Source organism: Mesoplodon bidens, assembly GCF_964165515.1.
Source record: "Mesoplodon bidens genome assembly, chromosome: 6".
In the NCBI taxonomy this organism is placed as follows: Eukaryota; Metazoa; Chordata; class Mammalia; order Artiodactyla; family Ziphiidae; genus Mesoplodon; species Mesoplodon bidens.
The window spans coordinates 4,314,335-4,333,854 of record NC_138162.1 but is presented as its reverse complement, the minus strand read 5'-3'; the positions used below and the strand labels follow the sequence as shown (position 1 = coordinate 4,333,854).

General features: G+C 45.0%; 1 protein-coding gene across 1 annotated transcript in view; it reads left to right on the top strand.

Moving 5' to 3' along the window:
• The window catches only part of CFAP77 (cilia and flagella associated protein 77), a gene marked incomplete at its 5' end in the record, with an annotated part of 131,849 nt that overhangs the window by 11,480 nt on the left and 100,849 nt on the right, over positions 1-19,520 (top strand). The window lies entirely within an intron of this gene.

Below are 19,520 nucleotides of genomic sequence, written 5' to 3'. Positions count from 1 at the left end.
GGAGGCTGGGCAGAGAGTGAGGCCAGGTCCGGCGGGGCTCCCAGTTGGATCTGGGAGCTGCAGGGGCCAGAGCAAGTAGGATACACAAGACAGAGAACAGAGGGCTGAGAGACACGTCCAGAAATCAGCAGTAGGTCTAAGTGCCAGCCCCTCCCTCCCAGCGTTGATGGGGACCAAGGTACCCACTCCTGGCTGCAGGATGCTGCAGGTTGACTGAAGGAATCACCAAGAGCCCTACTGTGCTGGGACAGACACGTTCACTGCATCCTGGTCTCCTTCCAGGCTGCATGTTTGGAGAACCATGAGCGGGACGAGCAGCGCGATGGTTTAGGGTTAGCGGCTGCGATGTGTTTACTTTCTGCAAGTTACACAAGCCCCTGGTCTGTCATGCTCTGAATTTTCCCCAAGTCGTTTGAGGGAGCCTGCTGAGGTGATTCCGAAGGATCCCTTAGGACCGAGTGCCGGGCTTCGCGTCTGCCTTCAAAACCTTTATAAATTGTCACTCTAGATTTTGCTCTCTCTCTAGGCACCCAGTGGGCATAAATTCGGAGGTTTAAGCAAGTCTTTCAGAAACTTCCCTTCTAAAAGGAAAGCGTCTGCCTGGGGCTTCTGAAAGCTCCATCTTTCCTTAGGCAGCCACGTGCTCCTGGCGGCAGATCCTCCCAGGATCTCCTGGCAGGATGCTCGCGGGCCTGACTTCTCCCGGAGTGGGAGGGTGCCTGGAGGCTGAGGCCTGGAGTCTGGGTTTCCAGGAAGCTCCTGGCTGGTGACCCATTTGGCCACCTGACACCCTCTCTGTACCAGCGGACAGCAGCCGCCCTTCGTGGAGCCCACTATGTGCCAGGCACTGTGCTGGCCCTTCTTAAGCATCACCTCCCTTAAACCTCTGCCGCAATCCTAAGAGGCAGGATTGCTGTCATTCCCACTTTACAGATGGGGAAACTGAGGCTTAGAGAAGCTACACAACTTACCCACAGTCGTCCAGCATGTGTGTGGAGGAGCCAGGCTTCAAGCCAGGTCTGGGACTCTGCAGCCTGAGGTCCTAACCACTGTACAAATCAAAAGAACTTGGTGACACCAACAGTTCCCATTGCTGAATACCTGCTAAGTGCCAGACTTTTACATATATGATCTCAACTAGGCAAGGTCAGAGCTCAGAAAGACTCATAACATGCCCAAGGTCACACAGAGGGTAAATAGCAGAGTGGGGGCTTGGACTGTGGCTTGTATGAGTCCACAGCTTGTCATGGTCCTTATACGTTATACCACACTGTCCATCATCCCAGAGACTCCTTTGTCCTGATGGGAGAGAAGAGTCTGGTCCATCTCCATCTCCATCTATCTAAAGGGTTAACTTCATCCAGAGGTGTACTTTCTGTTCTCAAGGATCTTACACAGTTGGGCACATATGCCACACCAGGCGCGCGCACACACACACACACACACACACTCCCCTAGACGTTGCTGTTTTTCTAAGGCTGAAACATACAAGACATACAAAACAGTTAGGAAGAGGGTTGGTGGCCTGGAGAGGTCCAAAAAGGCCTGGTGGAGTTGCTGGATGACCAAGCAGGACTCAGTGGGCCTGAGAGGAGGAAGCAGGTCATTTTAGATGCAGAAAATGACCAGACAAGGCGAGAAACTGGATGCTGAGAACTTGGGTGTGTTTGGAGGGAAAGTCTGAAGGCGAAGAAGCGCGGTAGGAAGGGATGCTGGCAGCGGGTCAGGGTGGCTTAAGGTAAAGCTTGCACTTTTGTGTCACTACATACTGTCTCAAGAAGAGACAAGGCATACAGAGAAAAGGAGCGTGGACACTTGGCTTCCTACAGAATCTTGGAGTTTAGGTTATTCTGTACATGTGTGTCTGCCGGCCGACCAGGAGCCAAGCTGGCTGGTTGGGGGTGAGGGGTGAAACCTCCATCCAGGCTGACCAGAATGGCCTCTCCCTTTCAAAGGGAAGGTGTCCCCTCCTCCTCTCCCACCCATCGCCCGTCCCCTCCCCGCCCCCCTAATCAGAGAGAGCAAATTGTTATCAGATTAGCGCCAGCAAAGAAAAGCACAGTCCTGCTCACCCCCGCAGTTCGTTAGCATTTAGATAGACTGGGACAGGGGCCCACACAATGGGCATCAAAGCCTGGCTTGGGCAGGCGGCAGGAGGGATTAATTTCTTTAACCAACAGGCCTGATCTGGCCTAACTCATTACCCTGCCTTGTCCGTGTGGATGTTAGATTCGATTGAAGATTATGCCATTTAGGCCTTTCCCTTGTTTTCTGCTGAAACCGGGGCTATTGAATTGCACATTCTCCCGTCCCCCCCCCCCCGTCAATACTCAGTGGCCTGAGGTTCTAATTCTGCTTCATTTAAACTTCATCAACTTTTCCAATCAAGTGGAAGGATCCAAAATAGACTCTGTGAGCAGAAAGGCCCGCTTCCCTTTGTCAGATAATTTATTCTGTTTTCCCCTCTCCTCCCCACCTCGCTCTCTTTCTCTCTCCAGCCTCGCACCCCTCCCCCCCACTCCCAGGGCTTCTTCCCCCCCCCCACCTTATCCCAATGCTGAAAATGAGATTACAGTATTTAAATGACTATGATAATCAATCTAGGGACCCGGAGCTGAGATTGAGGTTAATTTTTCTTAGCAGAACAAAGAAGCGTGATGCCTTTGGGGACATGAAGGTGCAATCTGGGTTTCTTGCTCGTGTTTTTTTTTTCCCCCTGAAATTGCAGTTTTAGGAGTCTTTTCTTGTTACTAACCAGGCGCTGACTGTGATTTTGAATGGCGGCAGCCCCTAAGAGAGCAGGAATGTAATTTCGAGCTGATAAACAGCTAACGGCCTTCAATCAACAATTTTAATAGGAAAAATACGACACTTATATGATATGAGTACAGATCTAATGAAAGGGTGATCATTTACCTTATTTATTTTTAAACACACCAGGAATAATATCCCACTGCGTTAGAACTAGTAATTACAGCCGCGAGGTTCACCCGTGAACTTTTGAATGAGGGATGTTGTCACTCAGTTCGTCTTCTCCCTGGCAGTTTGTGCCACTACAGAAGTTGAGGTTTTTGTCATGTTTTGGCTAATTGGAAACAGGGTCATTATACCATTGAAAATCGACATGAAAGTGGCTTGTTCAATTGTTACCTGAAGCATTCAAAGCTGGCCAGTCATTCGACTGCTGGCCGCCTCCCCCCCCCCCACCGCTACCAGCTTCTAAAACAGAGAGAATCAAAATATGTATATTTCTTTGTCTCCCTTTGCTATCTTGTCAGAGCTGTTTTACATGCTGCCACCCAATGTTATCTTTTATTTGTGTCAGGAGAAAGGATTTGACAAGTTCAGTATACAGTGTTCATTTGGCAAAGCAAATTTTTCATACCAATTTTGAGGAGGAAATGAAACTATCTTTCAACAGGATGAGCACCATCCTTTTTGGCCAGACTTATTATGAGAGAGAGCATTGCAGAACTTTATTTCTTCCCACGGTCCCGAAAAGTCTAATCCGTTTTTTAAAAAGTAGGATTCGGTTTCCACATGCAACCCTAGTTGGGGGAAATAAGAAACACCCTTAATGTCTTCACACAGGGATGCCTCGTGTTATGTTTCCCTCCCTGCTCCCCACAAGTTATTAATAGGCCGGAATAAATTGTTCCTCTTCTACATTATAATGACTTTGTTTCAGACCCTTTAAACTGTGGGTGAGCCTCTGACAGTTATCTGCATTTGCAAAGCAAAATCTTTAATAACCACCCTTGTCTGAAGGAGGAAGCAGAAACCATAAGCAACCCTGTTTGTGAAGACAAACCCCTGCAACCCCAAATCCAGTCTCCTTCACTGTTTACCTAAAGAAGAAGTCTCTCTCACCCTCTGTGCTACCAAATTCATTTGGGGCAGTGGTTTATGGTGACATTTTTCTTTCTTAAAACAAATATTGACTCACCATGGGGAAATTAAAACTCCATTAGGCATTGCTGTATTGTACAGCAGGCTGCATTACAGCAGTCAAGCTACTATTAATTGGTTTCTTCCTCAGGAATAATTCAGGGAGGGCAAAGGGAAAGGGGAAAGAGAAGATGGATCTAAGCCATAATTTCTTAAAATGACATCATCTAAACCAGCCAAGGTGATCATTACGTGGTTATTAAGCTAAATATAAGGAAGACGCTGCCTAGCAATATAATGAATTTATCAATACAAAAAGCCTGCTGCGGAGTTATTGCCAAGCTGGGGAGAGTTCGTTTTAAGATACACGTGGGCCAGCCTCAGCCAGGTCTGGGCAACTCAGGACTGACTTCCTCACAGCACAAGAAGCCCTGATTCTTCCATGTGGGTGTAAGATGTTTTTCTTTCCTGAGATGAGATGAGATTCCCCTTCCAGCCTATTCACTGCTTCCCTCCCAAAGTGAAAGCTCTGCTTTTCTGACCCCTTTGCCCTTTGCTGTGGTGCCCAGCCCAACACCACCTACCCCATCACTACCACTCTGGTCATTCTTTTTTTTTTGCGGTATGCGGGCCTCTCACTGTTGTGGCCTCTCCCGTTGCGGAGCACAGGCTCCGGACGTGCCGGCTCAGCGGCCATGGCTCACAGGCCCAGCCGCTCCACGGAATGTGGGATCCTCCCGGACCGGGGCACGAACCCGTGACCCCTGCATCGGCAGGAGGACTCTCAACCACTGCGCCACCAGGGAAGCCCTCTCTGGTCATTCTTGGGTCTAGTGATCTTGCCCTCTACTTTGCTTGGCCACGGCCGGTAGGGTAAAAAGTGAACACGACCTGGGTGGCTTAAAAGCAGAAGTTTATTGCCTCACAGTTGGGAGGGTGGAAATCCAAGATCAAGGTGTTGGCAAGGCTGGTTCCTTCTGAGGGCCTGAGAGAAGGATCTGTTGCAGGCCTCTCCCTTTGGCTTGAAGGAGGCCATCTCTATGTCCACATGGCATTCTCCCTGGATATGTGTCTATGTCCAAATTCCCACCCCCTTTTATTTTGGCCACACCCTGTGGCTTGTGGGATCTTAGTTCCCCAACCAGGGATCAAACCCAGGCCCATGGCAATGAAAGTGACGAGTCCGAACCACTAGACCACCAGGGAAGTCCCCAAGTTTCCCCTTTTTATAAGGGCATCAGTCATTTTGGATTAGGGGCCCACTGTAGGTTCATTATGACCTCATCTTAACAAATTACCTTTGCAATGACCCTGTGGTCAAATCCGGTCACATTCTGAGGTCCTGGGGGTGGGACTTCAACATGTGACCGCTTTGGGCTTGGGTTCTAGTCTCTAGTCCATCAGTTGTGCTACGGCTAATAAGGCCATCAGTAGAGTGGCGTCCTTCGTGCTGAACTCGAGGCTGCTGTCTTGGTGAGGGCTGTGGGCATGGCAAGCACTTAGATCTCTGTGGTCTCCTCTCTGGTGTGGTGTGGCCCACTCATAGGGCAGACAATCACATAAAATCTTGTGCCACCTATGGCACTTTTGCCTTGTTATTGGTATTTAACCCTTAGGCACAGGTAATGTGGATCACTAACCATCTGTAAGAAACTCCTTACAAGGCAGACTCTACAACACACTTCTTTTTATCTTCTGCAGAGATATTCATCCATCCATCCATCCATGCATCCATCCATCCATCTCTCCATTGTTTTAGTCAACAGATACTTTACTGAATTTCCACTCCATGTGCCAGGCACTGGATTAGACATTAGAGAGACATTGATGAGCAAAATTTGACATGGTCATTGCCCTTGTGGAATGTTACAGTCTAATCGGGAGATGAGCGTTAATCCAAGAATCACAAATAAATGTTAAGATTGCAACTGCGATAAGAACGAAGACAAAGGTCAAGGTGCATCTAACTGGGAGACTTCACGTGGCTGGAGAGGGTCAGGGAAGACTTCTTGGAGGAAGTGAAAATTGAGTTGAGATTTTAATTAACCGGGGAAGGAATACGTGTGTGTGTGTGGGGGGGTGGGGGTGTGTCTGGTGGGGGGAGATGGAGGGGAAGGACAAAGGCATTTCAGGCACTGAGAAGAGCATGTGCAAAGAGCCTGTGGTGGGAGAGAGTTTGGGGGTTCAGGCACTGAAAGAAGGCTGGCACAGCTGGAACATGGGGATAGGAGAGAAAGGTAAGAGGCAAAGAAGTGGGTCTGTCTGAGACTGCATCACGCAGGGCCTTGTTGGAGGCCAGTTAAAGAGTTTGACTTTTAGCCCGAGTCATAGGGAGCCAGTGAAGGCTGTTAAGCAGGGATCGGGACTGGAGGTAGGGGGACATGTCAGGTTGGCATTGCAAAGAACCTTCTGGCTACAGAGTGGAGAGTGGATTGCGGAGCACCAGGGTGGCCACAGGGAGATCCATTAAGGGGCTTGTGAAGTAATGCAGGTGAGGGAAAACCCTTGAATGAGGATGGAGGAGATGGAGACAAATGAGCAAATTGGAGGGAAATTTGGGAGGCAGATTTGGCAGGACTTGGTGACGCGGGGACATACGAGTATACAGGGGTGAGAGAGAAGGAGGTGTGAGGAGGTTTGGGGGAAAGGGCATGGGTTTGCTTCTGGATACTTCTTGTGGGAAAATGTCTGTCTTTTGGTCAGTGTCTGGTGATTTGGTAAGTTTCTGCATACCATCTGGACTTATCTTTGATTATCCCTATCCACAGCTCCCCGCATGTCCCCATCTGCATGCTCTCTCATACCGCCTTACACTTCTAGCTCTGCCTGTTCACTGTACACCTGGCTTGTTCCTACACATCCTTTAAGACTTAGTTTAAGAAGTTTCTCCTGGGAAGTGCTTCTTTATCTGCCAGCACTTTGTGTGTGCCTCTATCACTTTATTGAAATTGTCCCTTTTTATGTCTCTCTATCTGCAGTGACTTGTGAGTGAATCTAGGGCAAGGACGGTGTCTTTTTCATTCCTTTATTTCAAGTTCTTAGCCGGTATTTGGCACATCAGGGGCACTCTACCATGTCTCTTGAATAAATGAATGAATGAATATATGAGAGAATGAATGAATGAATATATTGGTGGTTTAGAGGTTTCTTTGGTAATAAAGAACTATGGGAGGCACTGCAGTAAACAAGAGTTACATGAACTGGTGGCCCCGTTTTTTTTGTTTGCTGCATCATTAACCCAATATGTGTAATGACCCTCCATCACCTGTAGGAGGCAAAATTTTTCATGGTCTGGTCTTTCTTTGCCTAACTCATAAATTATTCTCCACTTTTATGCTCCAATAATATTTAACTATATGTTGTTTCCCAACTATACCATATCCTCTCATGGAAAAAAAGGCAGTCTCATCCCCAAAGTCCCAGTCCAAATACTACCTCTTCTGTGTCACTTTCCCCAATTCCCTCTACCATGCGAATACTGGTTTTGTGTTCTTTGTACACAATTTCATGGTGGCAGTCACCTTTATGTATTGAAATCCTTGGGGACGGGGATTGTTTCTTTTTATCTTTCTATTCTAAGAACCTTATACAGGGCCTGGCATATAATAGGTGCTCAATACGTGGCTGTTAGTTGAAGGGATGAACGAATGACTAGCTGTGTGACCTTGTGTGTATTATTTCTCTTCCCCTCTCATTTCCGAGATTTCACATTTATTCTTTGGGCATAATAGTGGTGGGGGTTTTTTGTTTTTGTTTTTTTTTTAGAAAAAATTGTTGTGATGTCCTCTCATATCTCTTAGGGAATGAATTATAATTTTTTAAAAGCCTTCTTCTATTTGCCTTATTAACTCTATTTCCTCAGGTGTGAGTTTTTCCCTTTGTCACTCTTTCTTGGTAATGATTTTTTTCTCAAATGTTTGGCTACTCTTGGTTGTGCAGAATATTTATATTTACCATTCCCTACATACTTGTATGTGGATGTTTTGTCTCTTTATTGTGGCCTGTCTCTAGTGATTGTTGGGGGAGAAGTGGGATATATTGGGGGGTGGGATGAACTGGCAGTTTTCCTTCTGGATGAGAACATACTTTGGGGAAGAATGAGCTACATGAGTCATTTTTTTTTTCTCTTCTTCCCATACTCACTGCTTTAGTCTGGAAGCAAATGCCGCTGTTGCTCTCTGCCTAGTGAGACCTTGGAAGGAGAGAGGCTGAGCCAACCTGACTGCTCCAAAAACAGCTCCTCAGATAGTCCTTATGCTCCAGAGCCACTCCTTTCCTGTATGTTTGATCTGGACTTGGCCTTCTCCTCAACACTCCCCGACTCCATAGTAATCATAGTAATCATATCTCCTACACGTATTTCTGGTGATAGTTTCCTCTGGTTTTGCTTTTCTGTATTTCTGATCCTGTCTGATTTTGATCATTTGGAAATTTCCCAGAATTTCTGGCCCACTGGTAGAGTTCTTCCTTGTTTCCCTACACTATTTTACATTTTTCCTTCTGAAAAATACTTTCTTTCTGCTTTCATGGTATTTTGGGAGAGTGGAAGGCAGATATATATGCTCAGTCCACCATCTGGGACCAATCTCCTCATTTCTCCTTCCTAAGAGTTTGCAGGCATTACATCTCATACGTTATGAAGGAGTACTCCAAATCATATCCTAAAGATAGTTGTGTTTATCTTGGAAAAAAGAGCTTTGGAAACTACCTTAGCATCTACCCATAAGTCAAACACAACAAAGAATGTTTCCATTTTTCATCAATGATCAGATCTACCCTTTGAACTTAAAAGCCACTTCCTTTTTGTGATCTGAAGAAAAGCCCTTTTATCCCAATCCTTCCTACCATACGTCCAAGATACTAGAAAATCTCAACAGAATCCCTTCTCTCATTTGAGGCATCTGGGATCTCAGTGAATGTGTCAGAAGGAGGGGGCAGCATATTAAGTCATTTTAATCTAGTAGCAGAAGGCTTGCTCCTCTCCTGGTCATGACCAGGCAAGCTCCTATCAGACCAACCCTCCTAGACATAACATCTATAAACCCCGGATAAAATTATTTAAAAAAAAAACTACCTAAGGCTCTGGAAAGGGAATGAACACAGGCAGATACAGCAGGCGGATGAGGGTGTTGACGCATGAAGGAGCAAAGAGCAGAGAATGATTTTCTCATTTGAAAAATGACTCAGTCAAATGCCAGGCTATAGTCAGTGCTGCACAAGGTGTTTAGAATTTGGTTAGAAACCTGTGGTTCTATCCAACCTGTGGCCAAAGAACCAGAAGACAGAGTTCGAGGAAATGACAGTCAATGGAAAATTAGGGAAGAATTCAGGAAAGGAGAGAGCCAGAGAGGAGAAGTCCAAATTTAGTGTATAAACTTTGCTCAAGTCCCAGGATGATCCCTGAACCACTTGTAAGTGGGGCAGACTCAAAAAAGTCCAACTAAGGCTAAAATAGGTGAACTTAGATTTGAGCTGCTGCCTGTTGCATTAGAGACAGTTTAAAATTTGAGTTCAACCAAGTAAACTGCTTGCAAACAAAACAAAATAATGCTTAGGAGGACTCTAACAGAATCCAGAGTCTCCACAATGTATCAGTCACCATGTCCGTGGTACAGGTCAAAATTTCTTGACACACAAAGAAATAGAAAAATGTGACTCATTCTCAAATGAAAAGACATTCGAGACAAACCTCATAGATTGCCCTTATTTGGAATTAACCATCAAAAATTTTAAATGGCTATCATAACCATGTTCAAGATGTAAAAGAAAATATGTTCATAATGAGTGTAAAGATAGGAAAAAGAAGCAAGAAGAACCAAATGGAAATTCTAGAAGTGAAAATACAATATCTGAAATAAAAATTCACTGAATGGGCTCAACACCAGAATCTTGATAGCAGAAGAGCCAGTGAACTTGCAGATATATCAATAGAAATTATCCAGTTGAGGAACAGAGAAAACTGATTGAAAAAAGCAGTTGATCCTCAGGGACCTGCAAGACAATATCAAAAGGTCTAATGTATGTGTAATTGAAGAAAGAATGCCCCCAAATCCTTCATCTTTACTTAAAGACATAGAGATTACATAAGCTCAGTGACCTCCAAGCAAGATTAAGGAAATAATAATAACAAAACCACATCTATGCACATCACAGTCAAATTGCTAAGAACCAAAAAGAAAATCTTGAAATCAGATAGAGAAAAACAACACATTGCATACAAGAGAATAACAATTCAAATAATCACTGACTTCTTATCAGAAAGGAAGAGTCCACTAACAGAGGCCTTAGCACGGATTTATGTATCAGAGTTTCCAGTTCTTTAAAAGAACATCAAGAAGCAGGACACAATATAAGTGAGTCTGGATCTGGATGTGGGAGGGAGGGAGGAAGGGTGATGGAAGGAAGAAAAGTGTGGCTCGAGGGACAAGGTGGAGTGGGATCCCTAAGCGACAGGTGACTAGAGAGCCTGAGAGATGTGAAGGGGTGAACGGCTCTGAACCCACATTTTAGAAACACCGTCAGCTTCACGATCTTACTGGGAGCCAGTCCTATCCATGGATCCAAAGCCATGGGCTTTGGACTTGAACTAATCTGCTTCCTGACCCTCCTTCTGCATAGACTCAGGCAGCTCACTCTTATCTCCTCAATCCTCAGTTCCCTGTCTGTATAAGAGGGGTGACCATAGTACCTGCCTCACGGGGTTGTTGCAAAGATTAAATGAGATAAACATAGATAAAGAGCCAAGTGTAGAGCTTGGTAAATGGCAAGGGCCCAGTCAATGGCAAGTGCTATGATTGTTATTATTATTCTCTGTGTCAGCAGCCCCCATTTGCAGACACTTCAAGTGCTCAACAGACCTTCCTCAATCATCACCCTCTGTGAGGTGTTATCTTGATGCGTGGTACTTGCCTTATTACCTCCATGGGGATGGACACCCCGAGATGCCATGAACTAGTTGGTGTGCCTAGTTGCCTGCCTGTGGGCACACTGTTCCCCCTGCCTGAGATGCCTCCAGTTCTCACGTGGCTCTTACTCACTCTGTTCTGAGTCCCCTCCCTCTGGAAGCCTTTCGTGACCCTATCCCCACTGCGAGATGTTTTGTCTGCTTCCCCCTTCCTTGCCTCCATAATATCCTGTGTGTATTTCTGTCCTTGCTCTTAGCATATATTTATTTATTTGTTTATTTATTTTTTATGAATTTTTTAAAAATTTACTTATTTTTGGCTGCGTTGGGTCTTCATTGCTGCGCGTGGGCTTTCCCTAGTTGCGGCGAGCGGGGGCTGCTCTTCGTTGCGGTGCGTGGGCTTCTCATTGTGGTGGCTTCTCTTGTTGCGGAGCACAGGCTCTAGGCACACCGGCTTCAATAGTTGTGGTGCACGGGCTCAGTTGCTCCACGGCATGTGGGATCTTCCCAGACCAGGGATCGTACCCGTGTCCCCTGCATTGGCAGGCAGATTCTTAACCACTGCGCCACCAGAGAAGTCCAGCATATATAGTTAAAATGTCTGTTTTTGTGGGTTCGTTCCTTGCGGGCAGGAACCAGGTCTCATTCATCTTTTTATCCCCAGTGCCTGCAGCGCTCAGCATAAAGTAGGTGCTCAATAAATGTTTGTCGTGTGAGTGAATAAATAAACGGTTTAATGAGTACCTGGGAGACCGTCTCCTAGTAAATAGTAACCTTGGCATTTCTATGCGCATCTAGATTTATTTTTCAATTCGATCTTAAGACACTTTCATTTTAAGATTTAAAGACAGAGTGTTCTCCACGAAGAGACACATAGCTATGTGCACAGGTGGCTGAAAGCTAGGAATCTGCGGCCTCGAGGAGAAGCAAAATAGTGCAGAACTTTGTGTCCTCGAAGCACAATTAGTATCAACATGCGTGTTATCAAGCCCCCAAGTGCCTAAGAGCAGTGGGAACGCGTATATGAGCCTGATGGGGGTTTGGGGGGCTGTTTCTGGTCAGCCTTTTGATTTGCGCATCTAACAAGTAAATCCAGTCGGGGACTTTGGAACCGTGATCCCATCTAGCATGGCCATTGTGTCAGATGTGCCCTCTGTCTGGGCAGCCTGGAGCACAAAAGGGAAAAAGAGGAACACATGGCTGGTCCCCAACTAGAAAGAGCTTTTTTGTGAGAGGATATTGAGCTGTTTGATAAAGCCCAATATTACGCTTGAATTATACTTGAATGCTTTAGTGAAAGAACATTGTTCCAAGGCACTTAACACGGACTGGGGTGGATCCTCTTTCTTATGTCGCCTTCTGAGGTGGTATTGTGGGCTGTAATGATTTGTATTGTATTTATAAGCTGACAGGGTAATCCTGGGGGCAGCAGGAGGGGAGGCAACCTGAGTAAGACTTCGCAACCCTGCTAATTAAAACAATCCTTCCTCTCCCCATGAAGGCTAATGAGACAGAAAGAGAGTGGGCTAATGAAAATGTCACCACAAGATTGCCCACTTATTTTATTTATTAACTCAATGCCATAACTCCCATTTTGGGGTCCTGAGAGAGAGAGATTTTTCAAATTATTTGCTAGAAGACCCTTTCTGATGCGTCACCGCTCTGCACGATGTGAGCTATCACCAAGCATGTCCTTAGTGGTCTGAAATTTTACCTCCAGTTGTCAAGAAATGGCACCATGCTAGGAAGAGGGGTTTGCCCATGTTCACTTTGAACCGAATAAAAATGAAAGGAATCTGAATCCTTTTTCAGCATATTTCCCCCCAAATCCAAGAGGCCAGTTTGCTTATGAAAGCCTTGACCCCCTGGGGTGGGTGGCCAGTGAAGTTAGAGGAGCCCCAGGGACACTGAGTGGCGTTTAGAGAGACAAGTTCACTGCGCTGGAACAGATTTAACGTTGATCCCATCAATCACTAGGTTCCGCCAAGATGGCAGGAATTCAATTAATGCGGTATTTAATGGAGCCCAGCATGACCTGACCCATCAATAGTTTGAGGGCACCCCAGGGCCCTCCTCCTTCATTTCAACCCCTTGCTTGGTGATTTCGGCTTGGTGATTTCGGCTAATGACTTCATCAGCACCCACTGTCCACTAGACTAGTGAAAAAAAGGAAGAAAGCGTTCACCTTGATATAGATACCATCAACTGGGATTTTTATGCTGGGGAACCTGAGTTTTTTGTTACTGGAGGGTGTTTGTACAACAAGCAGACCGTGAGGCTTGGGTTCACCATCCCTCAGCAGCAGACAATCATTCCCAGAGAGAATCCAGGGAATGAAGAGAGGACAGTCTGGTTATGGATTTGGGAGGTGTGTTCATTTCCTCTGGCCACCGTAACGAGCTATATCACACACTGGATGGCTTTAAACAACAGAAACAGATTCTCTCATAGTTCTGGAGACCAGAAGTCGGAAATTACGGCGTTGCCTTGAGAATCCTTCCTCGAATCTTCCAGCTTCTGGTGGCTCAGGTGTTCCTTGGCTTGTGACCCAATCACTCCAGTCTCTGCCTCCGTGGTCACATGACCTTCTCCTCTGTGTCTGTCTTTTCCTGTTCTTTCTCGCAAGGACACTTTTCATTGGATTTAGGGTCCGCGGCCTAAATCTCATCTCAAGAGCCTTCATTTAACTACATCTGCAAAGACTCATTTTCCAAATAAGGTCACAGCCACAAGTTCTGGGGACATATCTTTCTGGGGGGGACCACCATTCAATGCACTATAGTAGGGTTGGGCCAAATACAGTTGAGTTGGTCAGTTGATCCGAGTCAATCAAATGAGCATTTCCCACTCTTGCTGCAAGAAAGCATTTGTACCTCCATTTCTTTTTTCATGGCATGAAGATACATGCAGAGTGATTTTTATAGAGAGAACATTCAGAAAAGAATACAACTTTTTAAAGATATTGGTCCCCATCTCTTTATTTCCATCATTCTCTATTTCAAATTGGAGACTTTAATGCTATCGCAAGTAAAAGTGATAATTATGAAGAGGTCAAGCAATGGGGAACATGCTCATGATATAATGAAACGTTGGGGGAGAAGCAGGACACAAAATTATACCTCTGGTTTGGTTACAGTTTTGCAAAACTTATCCTTGTCCGTGAAGAGGGCCTGGAAGGGAACTCTGAAAACTGAAAAGTGGTAACAATTATATGTAGGGGATGGATATTATAGATGGTTCCCCCCACCCCTATTTTAAGATTCATGTTACGAGGGTAATCCAAAAATTATACTACAGGCATACCTTGGAGATATCGCAGGTTTGGTTCCAAACTATGGCAATAAAGGGACTATCACAAGTGGAGTCCCATGAAATTTTTGGTTTTCCAGTGCATATTAAAGTTATGTTTACACTATACTGTAGTCTATTAAGTGTGCAATAGCATTATGTCTAAAAAATGTACATACCTTCTTTTTACTATATATATATTTTATATATATATATTTTTTAATTGAAGTAGAGTTGATTAACAATGGTGTGTTAGTTTCAGGGTGTACAGCAAAGTGATTCAGTTATACATGTATAGGTGTTTTTTTTTTTCAGATTCTTTTCCCTTATAGGTTATTACAAAATATTGAGTGTAGTTCTCTGTGCATATAGTAGGACCTTGTTGGTTATCTATTTTATATATAGTAGTGTATATATGTTAATCCCAAACTCCTAATTTATCCCTCCCCACTCTCCTTTCCCCCTTGGTAACCATAAATTTGTTTTCTATGTCTGTGGGTCTATTTCTGTTTTGTAAATATGCTCACTTGTATTTTTTTTTTAGATTCCACATATAAGTGATATCATATGATATTTGTCTTTCTCTGTCTGGCTTCCTTTATTAGTATCATAATCACTAGGTCCATCCATGTTGCTGCAAAAAATGTACATACCTTAATTTAAAAATACTTTATTGCAAAAAAAATGCTAAGCGTCATCTGAGCCTTCAGCGGGTCATAATCTTTTTGCAATAGTAACATCAAAGATCACTGATCACAGATCACTGTAACAAATATAATAATAATGGAAAAGTTTGAAATTTTGTGGGAATTACCAAAATGTGACACAGAGACACAAAGTAAGCAAACACTGTTGGAAAAATGGCACCGATAGACTTGCTTGATGCAAGTTTGCCACAAACCTTCAATCTATAAAAAGCCCACTATCTGTACAGTGCAATAAAATGAGGTTCGCCTGTAGAGGTGGCGTCTTGGGGGGGTGGGGCAGGGAGAGGGAGATTCTTGGGAGACAGGAATGGGAGGAAGACTTGCTCTTCATTTTACACCCTTTGTATCTTCTGAATTTTGTGCTATGTGCCTGTAATACTTATTTAAAACACCCAATGCATAAAAAAAGGATGAAAAATCCTGTTGTCATGCAAACGTCTCTGGTCAGCGTCTCCCCAGGAGCTGGACCAGCTTTCTGAGCACTCCCTTAGCTGTTTACTTACTACTCTTGTGTTTATCACACCTCTTTGCAAAGAGACAGTATGATATATTCCAGGAACAGAGAGACAGTCAGCATTTGCAGGTTGAAATTCAAGGCAGGACGTGGCAAAAGGTGGGTCTGGAGGGAGGAATCTTGAACGCCATGGTATGAGTCTGGATTTTGTCTGAGGTCAGAGGGAAGCCATTGAAAGGGATACGATCACATTTCCTTTTAGAAAGATCACCCTGAGAGTGGGAAATGAGTATACAGTATTTTCACCATACAGATGTAATAGACGTAAATAAATCTCAAGAGTATAGGTAATAGTAAAATGTAGTAAAATAATTAGGAAGTGATGAGTTTTAAGTATTTATTGCCTTTGTTTTTAACATACCTTATTTAATTGTAAGCCTATATACTTTAATTTTATTAATGGCTGTGTTTAACAAGTGGCTTGCAAAATTCCTGAATGTTTAACAGTCAGCTCTGGTGAGCTGGAACAAACTGGCTCTGAACACCATTTGGTATACAAATGTGTTTATTTTAGGAGAATGTAATTGCCACTGCACCGTAGAACCTCAGGGAAAAGAGGATCTCCAAGTTCCCCTCTGTTGTGCAGGGTTGGGGAGATATGGTCAATAATCTTAAATAAAGGCTTAGGAAGAAGCTGAATATGATGGATCAATCTGCACTGGGTCCAGCTCTAGGTCCCAAAGACCAGGAGGATGCTAAGGGACTTCCGGTGGGGGCATAAAGGATCAGTGTTCCCTGTTCCTTCACCTGTTTAAATCACTGGCTTTGGCTTCCATCCTCCAGGAAGCCCCCTGATTAAGCCAACCCAGGCAGCTGAAGCATCTTCTTTCTCCCTCCACCTCTGAGCTCTGGGCTGAGAGATTCCAATCTTTGTGGTTTGATTCAGTCTCTCTGATTCATCCTCATGTAAATCAGCTTTGGTACAGTTCCAACTCTCACTCTGGGTAATATGCCCTAATCTACATGTCCAGGGCTTGCATCTCTCTTGTTCCTTGATCCTATGATGCAGTGATCTAGATCACCACTCAGGAGGAATGGGGAATATCACTATCATCATCATCATCATCATCATCATCATCAACACCATCATCATCATCATCAACATCATCAACACCATCATCATCAACATCATCAACATCATCATCATCAACACCATCATCATCAACATCATCATCATTATCAACAGCAACAACATCATCCTCATTGTCATCACCATCATTACCATCAGTGGGAAATATCACTATCAACATCAGCAGCAGCAATAACAATAATAACAGCTCATTTTTCCTGGATTCTGTCTATGGGCCAGGTAGTAGTTTTAATGTGCATTCTTGCATCAAATCCTCACAATAACCCCACAAGTGTAGGTACTACTGTTATCTCCACTTTACAGATGAGGAAACCGAGGCTCAGAGAGGTATAGAAACTTGCCTGAAGTCACACTGCTGGCGAGTGGTGGAGCCAAGTTTCGAACCTCAGTTGGGCTGACACTAAAGCCCATGCCTTGATTTCTATCCACTAAGTACTGACAATAATGATTAGCAACTAGACTGCACTTGAGGATTTAAAGTACCTTTGTATTCATCATCTCATTTGCTTCCACCCCGTGAGCCATCATTATTACTGTTGTCATTTGAGAGTCTGACACCTGAGGCTTAGAGAGGTGAAGGGACTTTAAAATCCCACAATTGGCAGGTGGTAGAGTGGTTCTTGAACCTAGGTCTTAAAGCCTGCAGACTGTGTGGGCTGCCATTTTCTGGGGTCTGGGTCATTCTTCAGCAAATATCTCCCAAACCTGGCACTTTCTGATGCCACCTCTGTGTGTTCTCAAAATAGCTGTTGAGTGACAGTCCAGCCTCCTTGATTGGAAGCTGGCAAAGACCACCGTTTTCATCACCATCACCTTTCTCTCCTTGCCCCTTAACCCCCCACTCCCTCTTCTGCATCCTAAATACACAACACCGGGGTTGGTGGGACCACCTGCCTTTGTTTTCAAAGTGAAGTGTTGACCATCTCACCCCATAAATCTGCTATTTGCATGTTTCTTTGGGAGCAGGGGGAAAGGAGGCTGGGGGCCAGATAGTCTCATGCAATTCTACTCATTATTTACACAGACAAGGAGATATTTCAGTAAAACTGCACTCAACTCTGAGTGACAAGGTATCTTTTTGCAGTGCAAGTTTCAGGGAAATTGTAGTGAAGTTGACAGCTTTTTAACGTACAGTTGCTATTCCACTGAAATACGGCATGTTTTTATTTTGGAAGTACAAGATGACCTGTTTATTAGCTGTGATTCCAACTGAGTTTACATGCTCAGCAACACAAAGGCAGAAGAACAGCATGTTTCTTTGCGGAGGCGGGGGGGGGGGGTGGACACAGACTCTCCTCCCACCTCCCCCCGCCACACATAAGAAGACATCGAACACCGAGTGTTCCGAATTGAGGCGGACGTTATTTTCCTTGAAATGACAGCCTACCTACCATGGAATCATGGGAAAGTGTTGCCAATTGCCTTAATCATCCTCCCCAGGGGTGACCAGAAGTGCTCAGGTGCCTCTGTGCTGGGAGGCCGAGTGAACAGTGAGGTCTGGGGAGACAAACCACCTGGGTATCTGACACGGAAACCTGCACTTTTTCTTCAGTGACAAGGCTTGGAGTCTGGCTTGCCTGGACTCTTGTTCCTCCAAGTGTGGCTGGTGGACCAGCAGCATCCATATCCCTGCGCACTTTTTGGCAATGCAGAATCCCAGCTCCCACCCCGGGCTGATGAATCAGAATCTGCATTTTTAACAAGGTCCCAGATGATGGGCGTGGCCATTCCAGGTTGAGAAGAGATGGCCCAGAGTCCCCTCCACCCTTCACCCAGGCTAAGTGAAGCTCAGTTGCTGGTGTCATTCACTTATTCAGCACACACGTATTTGCCATTTACTACATGCCAGGGGCCAATTTAGGTGCTAGGAATACAGGGAATAAGACGGAAAAGCCCCCCGACCTTTCTTGGGGAGCTTGCAAGCCAGCCAAGAAGCCGGATGTAGAGCAAGAAATCACAAATGGGATGGATCATGAAATCATCCTCACGCAGACAGCATGGTATTTGCATCTTGTGGGGATTGCAACTGGCAAAAATTATCCAAACGAGAAAAAAAATCTGTGTTACAGCTTGTGTTGCATCATTTTGCATAATAAACCTTACCTTCGGTTATTTTGTACTTGGATCTTTTTCATTGACGTGAAATCCACATACATATAATTAACCATTTAAACAGGGGTCCCCAACCCCCAGGCCGTGGACAGGTACCGGTTGGAGGCCTGTTAGGAACCGGGCCGCGCAGCGGGAGGTGAGCTGCGGGCGGGCTAGCGCGAAGCTTCGTCTGCTGCTCCCCGTTGCTCGCGGGGCTGCCTGAACCATTCCCCCGCCCCCGTCCGTGGAAAAACCGTCTTCCACGAAACAAGTCCCTGGTGCCAAAAGCGTTGGGGACCGCTGATTTAAAGGACACAATTCACATGTTCTTCAACCACCACCTCCCTCTAGTTTCAAAATCCCTTCATTCCCCCCGGAAGAACACCCTGTACCCACTAAGTAGTCACTCTCCATTGCCCTCTCCCCCCATCTCCTGGTAACCACTCATCTGCTTTCTGTCTCTATGGCTTTGCCTATTCTGAGTACTTCATACAAAAGGAATCATATAATGTGTGGCCTTTTGTGTCTGGCTTCTTTTGCTTAGCATAATGTTTACATCATAGCATATATCAGTACTTTGCTTCTTTTTATGGCTGAATATTATTCCATTGTATGTATGTACCACAATTTACTTGTTCACTTTTTTTTTTAAGTTTATTTGTGGCTGTGTTGGGTCTTTGTTGCTGAGCACGGGCTCTCTCTAGTTGTGGTGGGGAGGGGTGCTTCTCTTGTTGTGGTGCACGGGCTTAGCTGCTCCACGGCATGTGGGATCTTCCCAGACCAGAGCTTGAACCTGTATCCCCTGCATTGGCAGGCGGATTCTTAACCACAGCGCCACCAGGGAAGTCCCAACGATACACTCTTGTTCTCTCCATTTTGAAGATGGAAAAAAGGAGGTTATTTGCTCAAGGTCTGACAGCTGGTAAATGGCAAAGCCACTCTAGGAGAGCCAAAGCTTTTGTCTAAAGATTCGACATCTGCTTGATCCACTCAACTATAATGGTGTCTAACATACAGTAGGCGCTAATATTTGTGGAG